The 16,946-nt window shown below is 37.0% G+C and overlaps 1 long non-coding RNA gene across 2 annotated transcripts in view; it reads right to left on the bottom strand.

The window, feature by feature from the left end:
- LOC115894263 overlaps positions 1-16,946 on the bottom strand; it is a 134,665-nt gene that overhangs the window by 96,870 nt on the left and 20,849 nt on the right. Inside the window, exon 1 of one of the 2 annotated variants that reach the window (XR_004054342.1) lies at positions 1,172-1,359. The exons of the other annotated variant lie outside the window; for it this stretch is intronic. This is a non-coding gene — a long non-coding RNA (uncharacterized LOC115894263). Of the gene's footprint in view, positions 1-1,171; positions 1,360-16,946 lie in introns of those variants that run through there. 2 annotated transcript variants of the gene reach the window in all.

The following is a 16,946-nucleotide window of genomic DNA, read 5'->3' as shown; positions in this document are numbered from 1 at the left end:
ATGCCACACACGAAATGACTTTAAAATGCCTATTTGATTTTAAATTGTGTTTTTGAAAATAGCACTATGTGCCTTTAAATATACTTATCATAAGTTACACTATCTAGCATGTGGCTGTGTTGTCATAGTCTTCACTGTCTTTTCTGTTACACCTCATCCTGTGAATAATTTTGTCAAAAATGAAGAAAATATGGTTTCAATAGGATATGTTTGTCAACTCTGATTTCAGAGGTAAAACTATTACAACCAAAAGGGAAATAAAAGGAACAGAATAAAGTAAAATGGAAATCAGGATTAGTTGAAACTTCCAAATTTATTTACCCAAAAGTTTCAAAGTAATTCTATTCCAAATAATGAAGCTGTATCTATACTTTTCTAAAACAGTTAAATAAGATTTTTGATTTAAAGACATTGCAAAAGATTGGAGTGGTAATGACAAAGCACATTACATAATTCTGTGCCCATTAAAAAAAACTCCAAATCATTTACAGGACCACATTTTAAAGCTGTCTAAAAAGTATAATGAGAACTCTACTTTTCTCTGTTAGATTTGCCAAGTGTCAACAGGGACTGAGAAGTGTTTTAAATTGCTTTTATAAATGAGTAGTGAAGCCACTCACCAGTTCCTAGAATTTTAAACAAAGGGAACAAATATTCAGTAAGAAACCACCAGCGTAATAAATAATAATCATAGAGACTTTCTAGTGGATTAAAAAAAGGAATCATTCATTAAACCTATTTCTAAAAATTTCATTAGCTGGAATTGTTCTACATTAGTGGAATTACTCTACTATGAAATAAGATACTCTCTTCCTTAATTTTTATTAACAGGTACTATTTAGCCAGGAAACACCTGTAAGATTAAGAAAGCACTGAGCTGGGCCCAGAGTTGTGAGATACACAAATAAATGAGACCGAGTTCCTGCTCTCTAAGAAGATTTCATTGCAAAGTGGGATTCAGACACACACTCTTAAATACAGCCGGAAAGCCTCTAAACCACATACCAGTAGTATTTAGGTCTATCAGAATCTAAGGGTGGGAGGGCAGTCCAGATGAATGGCTTTATTTGGTTGTTTATTAAGGAGCTGCATTTAAATTCCAAAACAGTGTAAGGTCAGTATTAGTCATTCCCATATGAGATAAATGTATCAAATTTAGCCTAGGTCATACCTGCAAGCACTAATAAAGCATCATAACAAAACAGAAGACACAATGGAGTCAAATTGTCTTTGTTTTTTGTTGCTGTTGTTGTTTTTTGCTTTTTTTTTTTCGCTTCAATCAGGTACTCCCGATATTTTAAGGAGTTAAAGCCACGGCCTCATGGAACTTGTTCATTTCTTGATGGTATCTTGAGAAACAAAAATGAAGATAGTAGAATTCCATATCTTATATCTTGGCATTATTATGTTTTCAGTTGTACAAAATATCTAAATCAGATGTATACAGGTTGAACAATTCTTACAGAAATTCCTGCCAAAATTAAAAATATTATGGGTAATTATCACTAAAAAGAAAATTAATCACATTTTATATTAAGATAATTAAAACTGGAATTCAAAAACTGTGAGCCTGAAAACAAATCTACGAAAAGCCTGGTATGGTATGACTCATAGCAGCTTTATTCATAATAACAACAAAAAAGAAATACTTCAGATGTATATTATTAGGTGACTTGACAAACTGTGATATTATAGTAGGTTAAATAGTGACCCCCTAAAAGAGTCCACCCAGAAACTGTGAATGTGCCCTTATTTGGGAAAAGGATTTTTGCAGGTGTAATTAAGGATCTTGAGATGAGATCAATGACACTGTCCATATAAGAGATAGAAGATAAGAAAGACATAGAGACACAGGGAGGAAGGCCATATGAAGACAGAGGCAGAGATTGGAGCTATGCTGCCACAAACCAAGGCATATCTGGAGCCACCAGAAGCTGGAAGAAGCAAGGCAGGATTATCCCCTAGAGTCTTTAGAGGGAGCACAGCCCTGCCAATACCCTGATTTTGGGCTTCTGGCCTCCAGAGCTATGAGAGAATAACCTTTTGTTGTTTTAAGCCACCATGTTTGTAGTCATTTGTTAAGGCAGCCCTAGGAAACTAATACAAGGATATTCATAAAACCTTGGTATATTCATAAAATGGAATGCTATTCAGTAATAAAAGGAATGAACTACTGACACCCTCAACAACATGGATGACTCTCACAAATAAGTTGAGTGAAAGAAGCCATACACTCAGACATGCACTGTGTAATTTTATTTATATGAAGTTCAAGAACAGGCTAAATTATTCTATGAGAATAGAAACCAGAACAGTGGTTAACCTCTGGGGGCAGGGGTAAGGACTGATGGGAAAGGGGCACGAAGGAAATTTCTGGGGCAACGGAAATACTCTATATCTTGATTAGGACAGTGGGATTACACAGGTGAATAGTTTGTCAAAAACTCATCAGACACTGCACTCAAGAGCTGTTATTTTTTATTTTTTATTTTTATTTTTTGAGTCAGAGTCTCTCTCTGTCACCTAGGCTAAAGTGCAATGGTACAATCTTGGCTCACTGCAACCTCCGCTTCCTAGGTTCAAGCAATTCTCCTGCCTCAGCCTCCTGAGTAGCTGGGATTACAGGCACCCACCACCACACCCAGCTAATTGTTGTCTTTTTAGCAGAGACGGAGTTTTGCCATGTTGACCAGGCTGGTCTCGAACTCCTGACCTCGTGATTCACCCACCTTGGCCTCCCAAAGTGCTGGGATTACAGGAGTGAGCCACCGCACCCGGCCGAGCTGTTACATTTTATTGAGTGTAAATTAGATCTTAATTTTTAAAAACTAAGGAATAAACCAAAACAACAAAAAAACAGCAATGAGGACTGAAATTATACATTAAGGCAGGGGTTGGCAAACTACAGTCCAGGGGTTAAATCTTGCCTGCCACCAATAAAATTTTATTGGAACATAGCCAGACCCAATCATTTACATATTGTCTATGGCTGCTTTCACCCTACAAAGGCAGAGTTCAGTAGCTGTGACAGAGACCATACAGTCCGCAAAGCTGAAAATATTTAGTATCTGTCCCTTTACAAAAAAGTTTGCCAACCTCTCTACTAGAGTCTGTAAGATGACAGCAAGAGGGGGGAAAATTATAGTCTGTAACTACATTTATAACTATGGAAGCCTCTTCTTGCTCTAACATTCTGTGATTCTCATATATTTAATGGTATGAATCAGAGATGTCTGTTAAGATACTTGAAATGTCTTTACCCTAGGGCACTTAGGTGAGATTTTGAGCTGAATCTTACAATTCTTAGTTATTCCATTTATTTTTCTTTCACTTGCCATTTTTAGCAAAATTAATAGTTCACTATTGTACTATCAAAAGTCGTCACATTTAATCCACAAATGCATTAACTTATATGGCCTCATCTGTGAGATATGCTAGGCACATAATAGTTCATTACAGAGTAATGAAAGAGAATTGGCAACCAATGGGGCCAGGGCTGACAGAACCAACTAGCAGCCTAAGCAATCCCAAGGCACTATGCAGAGCATAATAAGGGCCTAGCACACTTGATTGTATTATTGCAGACATAATTATCAAAAGGGTCTAAGCTGATGGTCTAGGGACTCTGGTGTAGGAGTAACTGAACTTAGAAAGTCAAAGCTATCAGCCAGAAAGGGCTTTCCATTGCCTTTAGAATAAAAACCACAATCCTTAAAATGGTCACCAATGCCTTGAATAATATGGTCACTGTCTACCACCAGCCTTTCTTCTTCCTCTCTTTTGACAACAACTTTTAACGGGAGGCACATGATCAGTGTTGACCTCCAGAAAAATTACTCTGCCAACCATCAGAGAGAGCCTGGAGATGAGGAGACAGTTAGGGGTCACTGGGATAATTTAATTAATAAGAAAACATATACTGAATGCTTGAATTAGGAGAGTGACAATGGGAATGAAGAAATGAATTCCAGGATAAAGAAAATGTTTATGACCCACTGAATGCAACACAACATAGCAATGAAAATTATCTATGGCTACATACAACACAGATGCATTCACAAACATTATATTGAGCAAAAGAAGCAGGATACAAAAGAATATAAACAGTATGATTCCTTTCAAAAGTGCAAAACAGGGGGAAAAAACCACCAAACTATATTGTTTGTGAATCCTTATAGAGGTGATTTAGTAAGAAAAAGTGATTAAACAATTATCATAAGGGTCAAATTAATGGTTACTTCCAGGAGGAAGAGAAAGGCATACAGGAGCTTCTGGGGCTGCAATGTTCTATTTTGCCCTAAATGGTGGCAATTATATGGGTGCTGGCTGTGTAACAATAACAAATACAAATATATATAAACAAAAATGTCTCGATATATATTTACCATAGATGTATACACACATATATAATATACACACACAGATATATGCACTCTTATGTATGTTTTCTCCGTTATCACAGTGTAAATCAAGGTTTTAAAAAGGATTATACGACAACAGCTGAGGTACACTTAGTTACAACTTAATTAGGTATGGAGGGCAAAGCCAAGGATTTGGAATCAGCTCTGGGTTCAAATCTTTATTATTTATTAGCAGTGTGACTTTGAACAAGTTATTTAACCTCTCCAAGCTTCAATTTGTATCAGGGGAACTAACAGGGCTGTTACTAGGATTAAAATTTTGACCTGTCTTTGATTATTTTTCTGTGACCTTTTCTGATTGATCAGCTGAGGGATCTCCCTCAATTTACTGAAGTTATTACCTACATTGTAATTTCCTGTGCTTTATTAATGGCTGTGAGCTCCTCAGCACCTTTACAGGTCAGGTGGCTTGGGTTAGTCTAATATTCATAAACCAGCAGGTGGAGGATATTAAGCTTTCTGCTCTGCAAGCCCAGTAGTTCTCAAACATGAGTGTTTATCACAGTCTCCTGGATGACTTGTATTAAAATACAGCTTGCTGGGCCCCACTTTTGGAGTTTCTAATTCATAGACCTGCAGTAAGACATGAGAATTAGAATTTATTTAACAGGTTCTAGTAAGTTCCCGGGTGATACTGTTGCTTCTGGTCCAGGCACAGTATTTCTAGAATCTCTATTCTAGTCCAATATCAGAAAAGTTGGTAAACTGGTCCCCTTCACTTAAAAGAGAGAGGAAGGAGCTTCTTTGCTCTCAGTCTCTCCAACTACCAAGAAGACAGTTTTCACAGACAGTTGGAAAGAGACTGACTCCATCTACCTATGCAGGCCCCCTTTTCCTCTTAGACAGGGGTCAGCCTTCCTGAGCTACAGACTTCATATGTCCCCCATTTACCCTCTCCTATGAGAGCTCACAGATGTCCTCAGAAGCATGGATTACTTCCAAGGGACTCTGGTGGTTGCTTTTAGTCCCTGAGTTGCTCCAGTAAGGAATTGTGGAAAGAGAGAGATCAGGAACATGTGTTCATTTTCTTCCCAGAAACTACTTCTGTGAGAATTAAGGGAGATAAAAACATAATGTCTGGGACATTAAGAGTGCTTAATAAATGTTAGCCATCATTGTTATGACTTCAACTTTTTTGAAGTGGCTGTTTGCATCGTAACAGAAACAGTATGTGAGATGAACAGGTTTGTCAGGAAAATGAATAGTTTAGTTAGGAACATTTTAATATTTACAAATTTTATATTTATTTTCATATTTATGAATTTTTATATCATGGCTCTAAGGTTAAACTTGGGGGATTTTATAAAACAGACTTGATTAGTAATCTGAGAGACACAGGAGACAACAGAAAGCTTGTGGAGCTTCTCTTGGGAAATAGTGATGCAACCCAGTTTGAGACCTAACTAGCTAGAGGGTAACACAAATGCTAGCAGCTGGCTGGCTCATAGAGACGCGTTTTTGAGAGCAGGCAGTAAGCACATATTAAGCTTGTGATGTGCTTTGGCAGAAAGTCTTGACAAACCTATCTCATTCTTTAAACACATGGTTCCAAAGTTGCTAAGCGAAGTTCAGTCTGAACCTTGACTTTGTCTCCCTTAGAAGTGGGGGCTTGTATATTTTGCAATGCCTCATTAAATATTTTAGCATTTTGGTCTCTGCAAAAAACGTGTGTTCTTTGCAGGCAACAGTTGGTGGTTTTTGGGGGGACAATCTTAATATTCGTATCTTAGTTATCCATTCCAATATTATTTCTATGCTTTATACACTTTCAAATTACTCTGAGGCATTTACCTAGGTTCTAGGAATTACACAAACCTTAAAGTAAAAAAGAAAAAGCCAAACAAAAATCCCATATAAATTTAACTTAAATTTATTAAAAACTATAGTATGTACACTTATTTATATAACTTCAGCAACCACTTTGTGGTTTGTTTTTTAAAGCCAAATTATGAGCCTACAGCTTCAGAAAATCTACATAGCCAATATTCTTAGAAGTGAAAATGCAATTATAAATTCATTCTACATGATTCAGTTACATTTAAATCAACAAGTGAGTAGTAGGTAGTGGAGACACAGACATGAATAAATGATGATGTCCTTGTCCTTGAGGAGTTCACAGTTCTTCTGACCATGTGTTTGATTATTTGTTTCCATGTCTCTCTCACCCACTAGACTATGATTGGTCTGGTCTCTAGAGGAGGAGGTGACTGACTCTGCCAGGGAGTCTGAACTTGGAGGTGTCATTGAGAAGGTGAACTCTGGGTTGGCTCTTGAAGGATATTAACATTTGGGGTGAGGAGGTAGGGAGAGAAGGGCAGGACAATCTAAATGGAAATAACAGAATAAGTGCACAAGCATTGACATGGAAAATAATTGTTAAGATTTACAAGTATCTCTGCGTGGCTACAGCTCCTGTGTTTCTTTAAGAGTAGTACAAACAAGGAAGGTAGAGTTAGGTGAGACCAGATGGTGAAAGGTTCTTTTTCTCTTCTAAGGAGTTTTGATTTTACCTGTAGGTGGCTGGGAGACATGGAAGCTTTGTAAGCAGCAGAGTGACAAGATCAGATTTGTGTTTTGACAACAACTTCAGTGTCAACAGTACAGAGAGTGGACCATGGTAAACTACCTCAGACAAAAAGTCTAGTTAGGATGTGGTCACAACAGGCTGTCTATTGCTGTTTCCAATGCTGACATATTTCAATATTAGTCTCAAATTCTATTTTAAAATTGTTACATAAAATGAAAACAGTGAAAATGAGCTAAAACTATAGGCCCAACTCAAAGGCCTAAAGCTCAAAATTGACGATATCAAAGGATTTCAGAAAAAAATACACACACAAACACACACTTAAGGTATGAAGTTAAGTAGTAAGGACAGGTTTTCAGCACCTTTTCAGTCACTCAACTAATTAACATAAGACTAAAATATGAGCCACCTTTGTGTGAGGGAAGAGGAATTATGATTGCTGAGATAAACTGTGAAACAACTCAATATTTTATTAAAGAAAGTAGAAAAGAGATGGGGTTTGTGAATCAATCAATCTGAACTTCAAAGGGAAAATATGGGGAATAATACTAATAGTTATTCCCTGTTTTTTAAAATTATCCCGTTTTTTATTCTCTGTTTTAAAAATTATTATATAAAATGACTGTTTTTGTTTTATGTAACAATTTTAAAATAGAATTTGAGAGTAACATTGAGTCAAACATTGGAAACAACAATAGACCGCCTGTTATGACCACATCCTAACTAGACTTTTTGTTTGAGGTAGTTCACCATGGTCCACTCTCTGTACCGTTGACACTGAAGCTGTCAAAACACAAAGCACTGGCCAATATGCTACTTATTTATTATGACATAATTAAAAGAAATTAAGAGTTTGTAGAATTTTTATATTAAAATTCAGCTTTGGAGATTTATTTTAAAACTTTCAAAGTATCAGTTTGCACACACTAAATTTGGATTTTACTTTATTATATTAATAACATATAACTCACAGATTTGAAAAAGTCAAATAATAATTAAAAGTAGCTCTTATTTTTTACACAGATCCCAAAATACGAGTGATAGAGAAAATTATTCAGTCAGCTGGGCACAGTGGCTCACACCTGTAATCCCAGCACTTTGGGAGTCCAAGGTGGGAGGACTGCTTGTGGCCAGGAGTTTGTGACCAACCTGGGCAACATAGCAAGACCCTGTCTCTAAAAGAACATTTTTAATTAGCTGGGTGTGGTGGCATGCAGCGGTAGTCTTAGCTACTCAGGAGACTGAAGTGAGAGGATTGCTTGAGCCAACTCATTTCAGCTTGGGCAAAAAATGAGACCCTGTCTCTAAATATATATATATTTAGAATATATACATTTATTTGATATATATATTTAGAATATATATTTATTTGATATGTATATTTAGAATATATATATTTATTTGATATGTATATTTAGAATATATATATTTATTTGATATATATATTCAGTATACATATTCATTTATTTGATCAGATCTGCTTCTGTTATCATTAACCTATCTTGGCATCTGTAAAAACACAAAACAACCATTGACAAATTTAATTAAATCTTTGAAAAAATGGCACAACAAATAACTCATCAGAAAAACTCTGATACCAAGTTTTTCGTTTTAAACATTGAACCAAATCCCAAATCTCATTTAAAATGTATTGTTTTTATTTTTTTTTTCTCATTTTCATTTTGTAAAATTTCAAAACTACTTTACTGTTTGTAAATTACACCTCAATTTAAAAAATTCCATTTAGGAACAAAAAGTTTCACCCTAAAAAACAACAACAACAACAACAACTTTGGCCGGGCGCAGTGGCTCACACCTGTAATCCCAGCACTTTGGGAGGCCAAGGTGGGCAGATCATGAGGTCAGGTGTTCGAGACCAGCCTGGTCAATATGGTGAAACCCCGTCTCTACTAAAAATACAAAAATTAGCCAAGCATGGTTGCGCACGCCTGTATTCCTAGCTGAGGCAGAAGAATTGCTTGAACCCGAGAGGCGCAGGTTGTAGTGAGCCGAGATTATGCCACTGTACTCCAGCCTGGATAACAGAGCAAGACTCCGTCTCAAAAACGAAAATAAACAAACAAAAAAACTTTTCCAACCTACATAAAAGATAGAGGATAGTGCAATGAACACTACAATCACTAGAGTAACATTTTATCATTTGTTTTCTCTCTCTCTTTTTCCAGAACCAACTGAAATTAAGTTGCAAACATCATAGACATCATCACACTTTCCCCCTAAATACACCAGTAACCTTTAAGGGATATTTTGATAACCAAATTTTGTTATACTCAATTGAATCTTTCAAGAGCCACCATGAAACAAAGAAACAGATAAATGTGAACTGTAGAACTGATAAAGTGAAATAAAGACTTCATTATATTTGGTCAAAAATGATGCTGGAAAAAGCACAACAAAATAGTGGGAAATGGGCTGGGCATGGTGGCACATGCCTGGTAATATCAGCACTTTGGGAGGCTAAGGCAGGAGGTTGCTTGAGCCCAGGGGTTTAAGACCAGCCTGAGCATCACAGGGAGACCCCCGTTGATATTGTTTGGCTCTGTGTCCCCGCTCAAATCTCTTCCTGAATTGTAATCCCCATAATTCTCACATGTCAAGGGAGAGAACTGGTGAAAGATGACTGGATCACAGGGATAGTTTCCCCCATGCTGTTCTCATTATAGTGAGTTTTCATGAGATCTGATGGTTTTACAAGCGTTTGACAGTTCTTCCTTCACATCTTCTCTCCTGCCACCATGTAAGACATGCCTGCTTCCTCTTCTACCATGATTGTAAGTTTCCTGAGGACTCCCCAGCCATGTGGAACTATGAATCAATTAAACTTCTTTTCTTTATAAATTACCCAATCTCAGGCAGTTCTTTATAGTAGCATAAAAATGCACTAATGCACCTAACTCTACAAAAAAATAATTAGCCAGGCATGGTGGCCCATACCCACGGTCCCAGCTACTTGGGAGGCTGAAGTGGGCTGCTGTAAGCTGTGATCACGCCACTGCACTCCAGCCTGGACAACATAGTGACCATGTCTCAAAAAAAAAAAAGGGCAGGAAAAGGACACGTTGTTCAATAAAATGCCAGGATAATTAGCCATTTTTTAAAAGAATCAAACCTTTATCTTATACTGTATGCCAAATTAAAATAGATTATAAATTATGGGTCAAAAAAATCTTAAATCTTACCATTAAAAGAGAAAATAATAGTTTGGTCATTTGTGTATTTGTTTTTGTATTTATAGTTTTCTTCAATTGATATAAATGTTTTTGTACAATATAAATGAGAATCAAATAGATGAGAAAAAGAGAGTAAAGGGGAAATAAGTGAACAAATAATCTTTGGTTAGATAAAACTCTTAGTCTTAGACACAATGGTGAACTAGTAAAGGAAAATACATATTTTACAATATAACAGTTAATAATTGACATTTTCACATAATAAAAATGTGAAAGCTGAAAGCAAATTGGGCAAATATTTGTGAAAGGTATTATAATACAAAAAGCTCATATAAATATTTAAGAAATCTTTAAGACCTTAATAAATGTGTGCACAAGATAAATTTTTAAAATTACAAAGGAAAGGGTGAATGACTTAGAAACATTTCAAAAATTTCAGTCTCACTAATAAATACCGATGAAGAGTTTTTTTCTTTTTTGCCTACTAGGAAAGTTTTTCCTTTTTTTTTTTTTTTTTTTTTTTTTGCTTTGCTTAATTTTTTTTTAATACATATCCTCAGAATCAGGAGTTAAGAGTACTGTGAAAAGGCCACTCTGCCTTGCTAGTGGGTGCTATTTGGCAATACATATTAAAAGGCTCTTATCTTCTGACTCAGCAAAATTCTCAATATTCCTTACGGTGACATCTTGCTGAGTGGAAATAATGTTTTATATAGGTTTTTTGTTGTTACTATTGTTCAAGGATTGGGAGCCCTATTCAAGCTTCATAGGATAATGTGAGGGTTACTGTTAGAACCCATGGGACTTGGCAAGCACCTCGAACCAAAAGAGTTCTAGGGATCAGCTGCTCTCTCTTATCTTTCTCTGATGGCATCTCCAATTCTCTCTGCAAGTCTGTCCCACTCTCTTTTCTCTGCTAACTACATTCTTCTGCTTGTACATGGTTTCTGACTTTACACATCCAGTTCTGTTCATCATCACCCAGGAATTGAGGCTGATGGAGACTCCATCTCAAAAGTGAACTTTAATCATGTGGCAGGGAAAAGGAAACAGAGAATTGCGCACTGGCACTTACTCTTAAAATGTCTGCCCCACAGTGATACATATTACTGTTGCTCACATTTCACTGGCCAAAACAAGGCACATAGCTACAACTAACTCCAAAGAAGACAAGGAAGAGCAATCTTACCAAATATCCAGGAGGAGAATTGGAATATTTGTGAACAGTCCTTATGATTTCCTTATCTACATCCTTGTGTGCTCATTTAAACTTCTTGTAAATGAGGATTAAATGGAAAGTTACAGTCCTGCATTATCTTTTTTTTTTTTAATTAAAACACATCAGCAAATATTTCCTGACACAAAATTATAAAAATGAGCAAAAAGTCAATATACACATGTATCTTGCTCAATTCAATGCCATTACAAGTTCAGATGCATCAGTTTGCCAAATTCTCTGTTGAGGAAAAATAGTCACTTATGAACCAAAAATAACACATTAACAAGTAAGTATGGTGTCTTACTTGCTATAATAGAATACAGTATTCTGTATCCTATTACAGGTATTTTAAGCAGTCCTTGTAACTTTTAGTTCTTTTTTCTCTAACTTTTATATTTATGATAATTAATTCCACTAACAGACACACTAGTGGTGTAACTTTGAAATAAAATTTTTAAAAAGTCTGCTACTTCTTTCTTAGGCTTCTAAGTTAGTTTGAGAAGTATCCTGAAATTACCATTTGCAAATATTTACCTTACTCTTGCATAACCAAAAGAGAAATAAATTAAATGATAATGCAGACAAGAGTGGAACTGTCATCCATAACTCCTGATTTTAAATATTTTGCATGTTCACCAAATAGCATCTTTCTTCTACTCTTTAAAAAATAAATGCTATACAGTTAAACTTAAAAAATAAATCTGTACTAACAAATATATCATTTTTCTACCTTTGAAGTTCTAATTTTGAAGTTCTCTGTAAGATTTAATTTGGAAAAATGGTCCAAAGCTAAAATTAATTTTGAGAACTACTTCTGTAGACCATTTTCTTCATCACAAATTCATTTGGTGTTTATTTGACTTTTAGATCTCTCATATTTTGAAAAATCTTCTGAAAATGCAAATGTAATCTCTTGTGTCTCCAGACTTTTAGACTACCTTGAATCTTTCCTCCTTGTAAGTCATCCTAGTAAGACTCCCTAGTGAACAAAACGTGCATATTTTAAAAGCAGCTTATATTGCATATTTGTAAAAATTCCTTCAATAAACCCCAAAAATGAGGCAAGAGTTTATTTTCTATTATAAATCCCCTGTTACCCTATTACTTGGCTAACAAAATTAAGCCCTCCTTCTGACCCTATGTCATTGTATTCTTCTCAATCCTTCAGCTTTGTTTTATTAAACAAAATATGCTCAATATTTTTCTTGTTTCTTTTCTCTTTGTTTTTCTGAGAATTCTCAAAAGATGTAATATTACTATGATTCAAACAGTTCAATCAAACCAGTGCACAGGCTTTATGGTCTCCTATATATGCTGATTGCACATTGGCCTTATTACTCACAGCCATCTTTATAGCCAGCAACATTTTAAGAAATTCACTGATCATGGATTCTATAATTTATTTAAGAAAGTGAGCTGAGTCTACCATCTCTAACACGATCATTTCATTTGCATAAGACAGACAATCCAACTTAAAATGGCCTAAACAAATAAAAAAATTATTGGCTTACATAATTTAAAAGTCCATGGATAGCCTGCAGAGGTGGGTCTCCGTTAAAGGGTTCAAACCTTGTAATCAAAACTCTGTCTCTTCATTCTCTACTATGTTGACTTCATTTTCAGGCATCATGGAATTTCTAACAAGAGGGATTTTAAAATGTCTAGGTAACGTCACTAAGCAGCAAGGTGAGGAATCTGTAGGTCAGATAGCTCTGAAGGGCAGCAGCAGTTTGTGGTCTTTTACAGTGACAGAGTTTGTCTTATCTATGGCTAGAAGATGTTGGGTGCAGTTTCGTGGGACTATGCCAAGCAGGTATGATCTAATGGCTAAAATATGCTCATTTGAGCTATATTTAAGGCAACTAGACATGCAAGAATTTGAGTCTGGCACTGGAGGCTTTGATCTAATGGTCCGAGCCTGCTGCAAAGAAGTAAGCATGGGCTAATACACAGGGGCCATCTTGAACCCATTTATGTAACAATTGAGAAATCTGTCTTTTCTCCCTGGATGTTTTTAAGATCTCTTCTTTATCTTTATTTAGGTCTGGATTTACTTTTCTTTTCTTTTTCATTCATCTTGCCACTATGTCTCCTGAATTTCCCAAGAATGCTCCCAACTCAAAGTCTTTAATTGTCCTAGCACTGCAGCTTGAAAGTGTTTCTTCCAGATATATTTTTGGCTTGCTTTCTCAACTACCTCAAGCCTCTGCTCCAACTATTTCCTCAGAGAGGACTTCCATGAACCCAACTTCTTCAAACTTTCTATCCCTCACCCTGCTTTATAAATAGAGCTTAGTACTACTTGATATTATATGAAATATTTGTTCATCATTCTCCTTCCCCCAAGAACATATATTTACACAGGGAGAGACTGTTTTACTCATTGCTATATACTTAGTACCTAGAACAGTGCCTAATGCTCAAACATTTGTTGACTTAATGAAAAAATAACTCTTCTCTATGCTTCACTTTCTCCTTTCTAGGCAGAGGAGGTTTCCTGTGTAACTATGCAGAAGGCCCAAATATTTTCACTGTCAGATGGAACACTACTACATACAATCAATAAGGTTGTATTCAAGATCATCCTTAGCATTGGTTTTATTTGTGACGATGATACCTAAGACTTTTTATTTCTTTTGCTTTGTCTTCTTCCTACTCAATCCATTGCCTGGATTCTAATGTTTTAAACTCCTGCCCCTGCCCTAGCCTTCCCTCTTGTGAGCCTTAAGTAATCTTTAAAAATTATTAAGTTTAACTTTTTATTTTTGCTAAGCAATGGTAAGATTGCCTGTCATTTTTTTTACTCAAGAAAATTGTCTAATAGTTGCTTTTGTTAGAAAATACGTATACCACTTTGTGTTACAAAGGCTTATAAACTTGTATTTTTTATATATTTAAAACAGAAACATTTAAAATTATGATAAAAGTAATACACGAGTTTAAAAATTCAAACACTACAGATGAGCAGAAAAATAAAACATAAAAATGCAGCCAAACAACTGTCTTACAACCAAGTTCTACTTCCTACAGTACTTTGTTGACCAAAACCCAAGTAGGAAAGACATTTTACAGGTATGCAGAAAGCTGAAAAACGTTTCACACATTTTACTTGTCTTTACTGTCTTTACTAGTGCAACGCAACCTGATTTTTTTTTTTCTTCTTGTCCCCTAATGTAGGGTGCAACCTACTAAATTGATTTCATTCCCACAGCTTGAAAACACTGCCCAAAAGGTACCAACAAACTGTTTTTAGCACTTCTGATAGTTACTTCATAATTTAAAATAATATGCATATACTGCACTGCCACTTTTTGGTTCAACTCCTAGCTTTTTTAACAAATTGATTCTACACTTTGAGAATGAACAATGAGAATTTAGCTCAGTTCCAGTACTCTCCATTTTTCTTCCCCTAGTCTTCTCTTTGCAATTTTTAAAATGAAATTACATTACATTCTATTTGCTACTTTATTCCTTTAAAGAATATGTAAACCTATTTCTTGATGTACTTAATTTAGAAAGCGTCTCCTGACTCTTCCATTGTGTAAGATTAAAAAACTTTATCCTGGAGAAGAGGGCATGCCCAAGATGGCCGAATAGGAACAGCTCCAGCCTCCAGCTCCCAGCGTGAGTGACACAGAAGACGAGTGATTTCTGCATTTTCAACTGAGGTACCGGGATCATCTCACTGGGGCATGTCGGACAGTTGGCACTGGTCTGTGGGTGCAGCCTGACCAGCAAGAGCTGAAGCAGGGCTAGGCATCGCCTTACCTGGGAAGCGCAAGGGGGAAGGGAATTCCTTTTCCTAGCCAAAGGAAATTGAGACAAACAACACCTGGAAAATCGGGTAACTCCCACCCTAATACTGCACTTTACTAAGGGTCTTAGCAAACGGCACATCAGGAGATTATATCCCACACCTGGCCCAGAGGGTCCCACGCCCACGGAGCCTCCCTCATTGCTAGCACAGCAGTCTGAGATCTAACTGCAAGGCAGCAGCGAGGGTGGGGGAGGGGTGCCCGCTATTGCTGAGGCTTAAATAGGTAAACAAAGCTGCCAAGAACCTCAATTTGGGTGGAGCCAACCACAGCTCAAGGAGGCCGGCCTGCCTCTGTAGACTCCTCCTCTGGGGACAGGGCATAGCTAAACAAAAAGCAGCAGAAACCTCAGCAGAGGTAAATGCCCGTCTGACAGCTTTGAAGACAGCAGTGGATCTCCCAGCATGGAGGTTCGGAGGCTGAGATCTGAGAAAGGACAGACTGCCTGCTCAAGTGGGTCCCTGACCCCTGAGTAGCCTAACTGGGAGACATCCCCCACTAGGTGCAGACTGATACCTCACACCTCACATAGTGGGGTACACCCCGAGACGAAGCTTCTAGAACAAGAATCAGACAGCAACACTCGCTTTTCAGCAATATTCTATCTTCTGCAGCCTCCGCTGCTGATACCCAGGCAAACAGGATCTGGAGTGGACCTCAAGCAAACTCCAACAGACCTACAGCTGAGGGTCCTGACTGTTAGAAGGAAAACTAACAAACAGAAAGGACACTCACACCAAAACCCCATCAGTACGTCACCATCATCAAAGACCAAAGGCAGATAAAACCACAAAGATGGGGAAAAAGCAGTGCAGAAAACTGGAAATTCAAAAAATCAGAGCACATCTCCCCCTCCAAAGGAATGCAGCCCATCGCCAGCAACAGAACAAAGCTGGATGGAGAATGACTTTGACAAGTTGAGAGAAGAAGGCTTCAGTCGATCAAACTTCTCAGAGCTAAAGGAGGAACTATGTAACCAGCACAAAGAAACTAAAAACCTTGAAAAAAGAATGGATGAATGGATAACTAGAATAATCAATGCAGAGAAGACCTTAAAAGAACTGATAGAGATGAAAACTGTAACACGAGAACTACGTGACAAATGCACAAGCTTCAGTAACCGACTCGATCAACTGGAAGAAAGAGTATCAGCGATTGAAGATCAAATGAAGGAAATGAAGTGAGAAGAGAAGTGTAGAGAAAAAAAGAGGAAAAAGAAGGGAACAAAGTCTCCAAGAAATATGGGATTATGTGAAAAGACCAAATCTACGTCTGATTGGTGTGCCTGAAAGTGATGGGGAAGATGGAACCAAGTTGGAAAACACTCTGCAGGATATCATCCAGGAGAACTTCTCCAACCTAGTAAGGCAGGCCAACATTCAAATTCAGGAAATACACAGAATGCCACAAAGATACTCCTCGAGAAGAGCAACTCCAAGACACATAATGGTCAGATTCACCAAAGTTGAAACGAAGGAAAAAACGTTAAGGGCAGCCAGAGAGAAAGGTCAGGTTACCCACAAAGGAAAGCCCATCAGACTAACAGGAAATCTCTTGGCAGAAACTCTCCAAGCCAGAAGAGAGTGGGGGCCAATATTCAACATTCTTTTTTTTTTTTTTTTTTTTTTTTTTTTTTTTTTATTGAGACGGAGACTTTGCTCTGTTGCCCAGGCTGGAATGCAGTGGCGCGATCTCGGCTCACTGCAAGCTCCGCCTCCCGGGTTTACGCCATTCTCCTGCCTCAGCCTCCCGAGTAGCTGGGACTACAGACGC

Source organism: Rhinopithecus roxellana, chromosome 17, assembly GCF_007565055.1.
Source record: "Rhinopithecus roxellana isolate Shanxi Qingling chromosome 17, ASM756505v1, whole genome shotgun sequence".
NCBI classification, from domain to species: Eukaryota; Metazoa; Chordata; class Mammalia; order Primates; family Cercopithecidae; genus Rhinopithecus; species Rhinopithecus roxellana.
The sequence above is the reverse complement of the archived record's forward strand: the minus strand, read 5'-3'. Positions and strand labels throughout refer to the sequence as shown.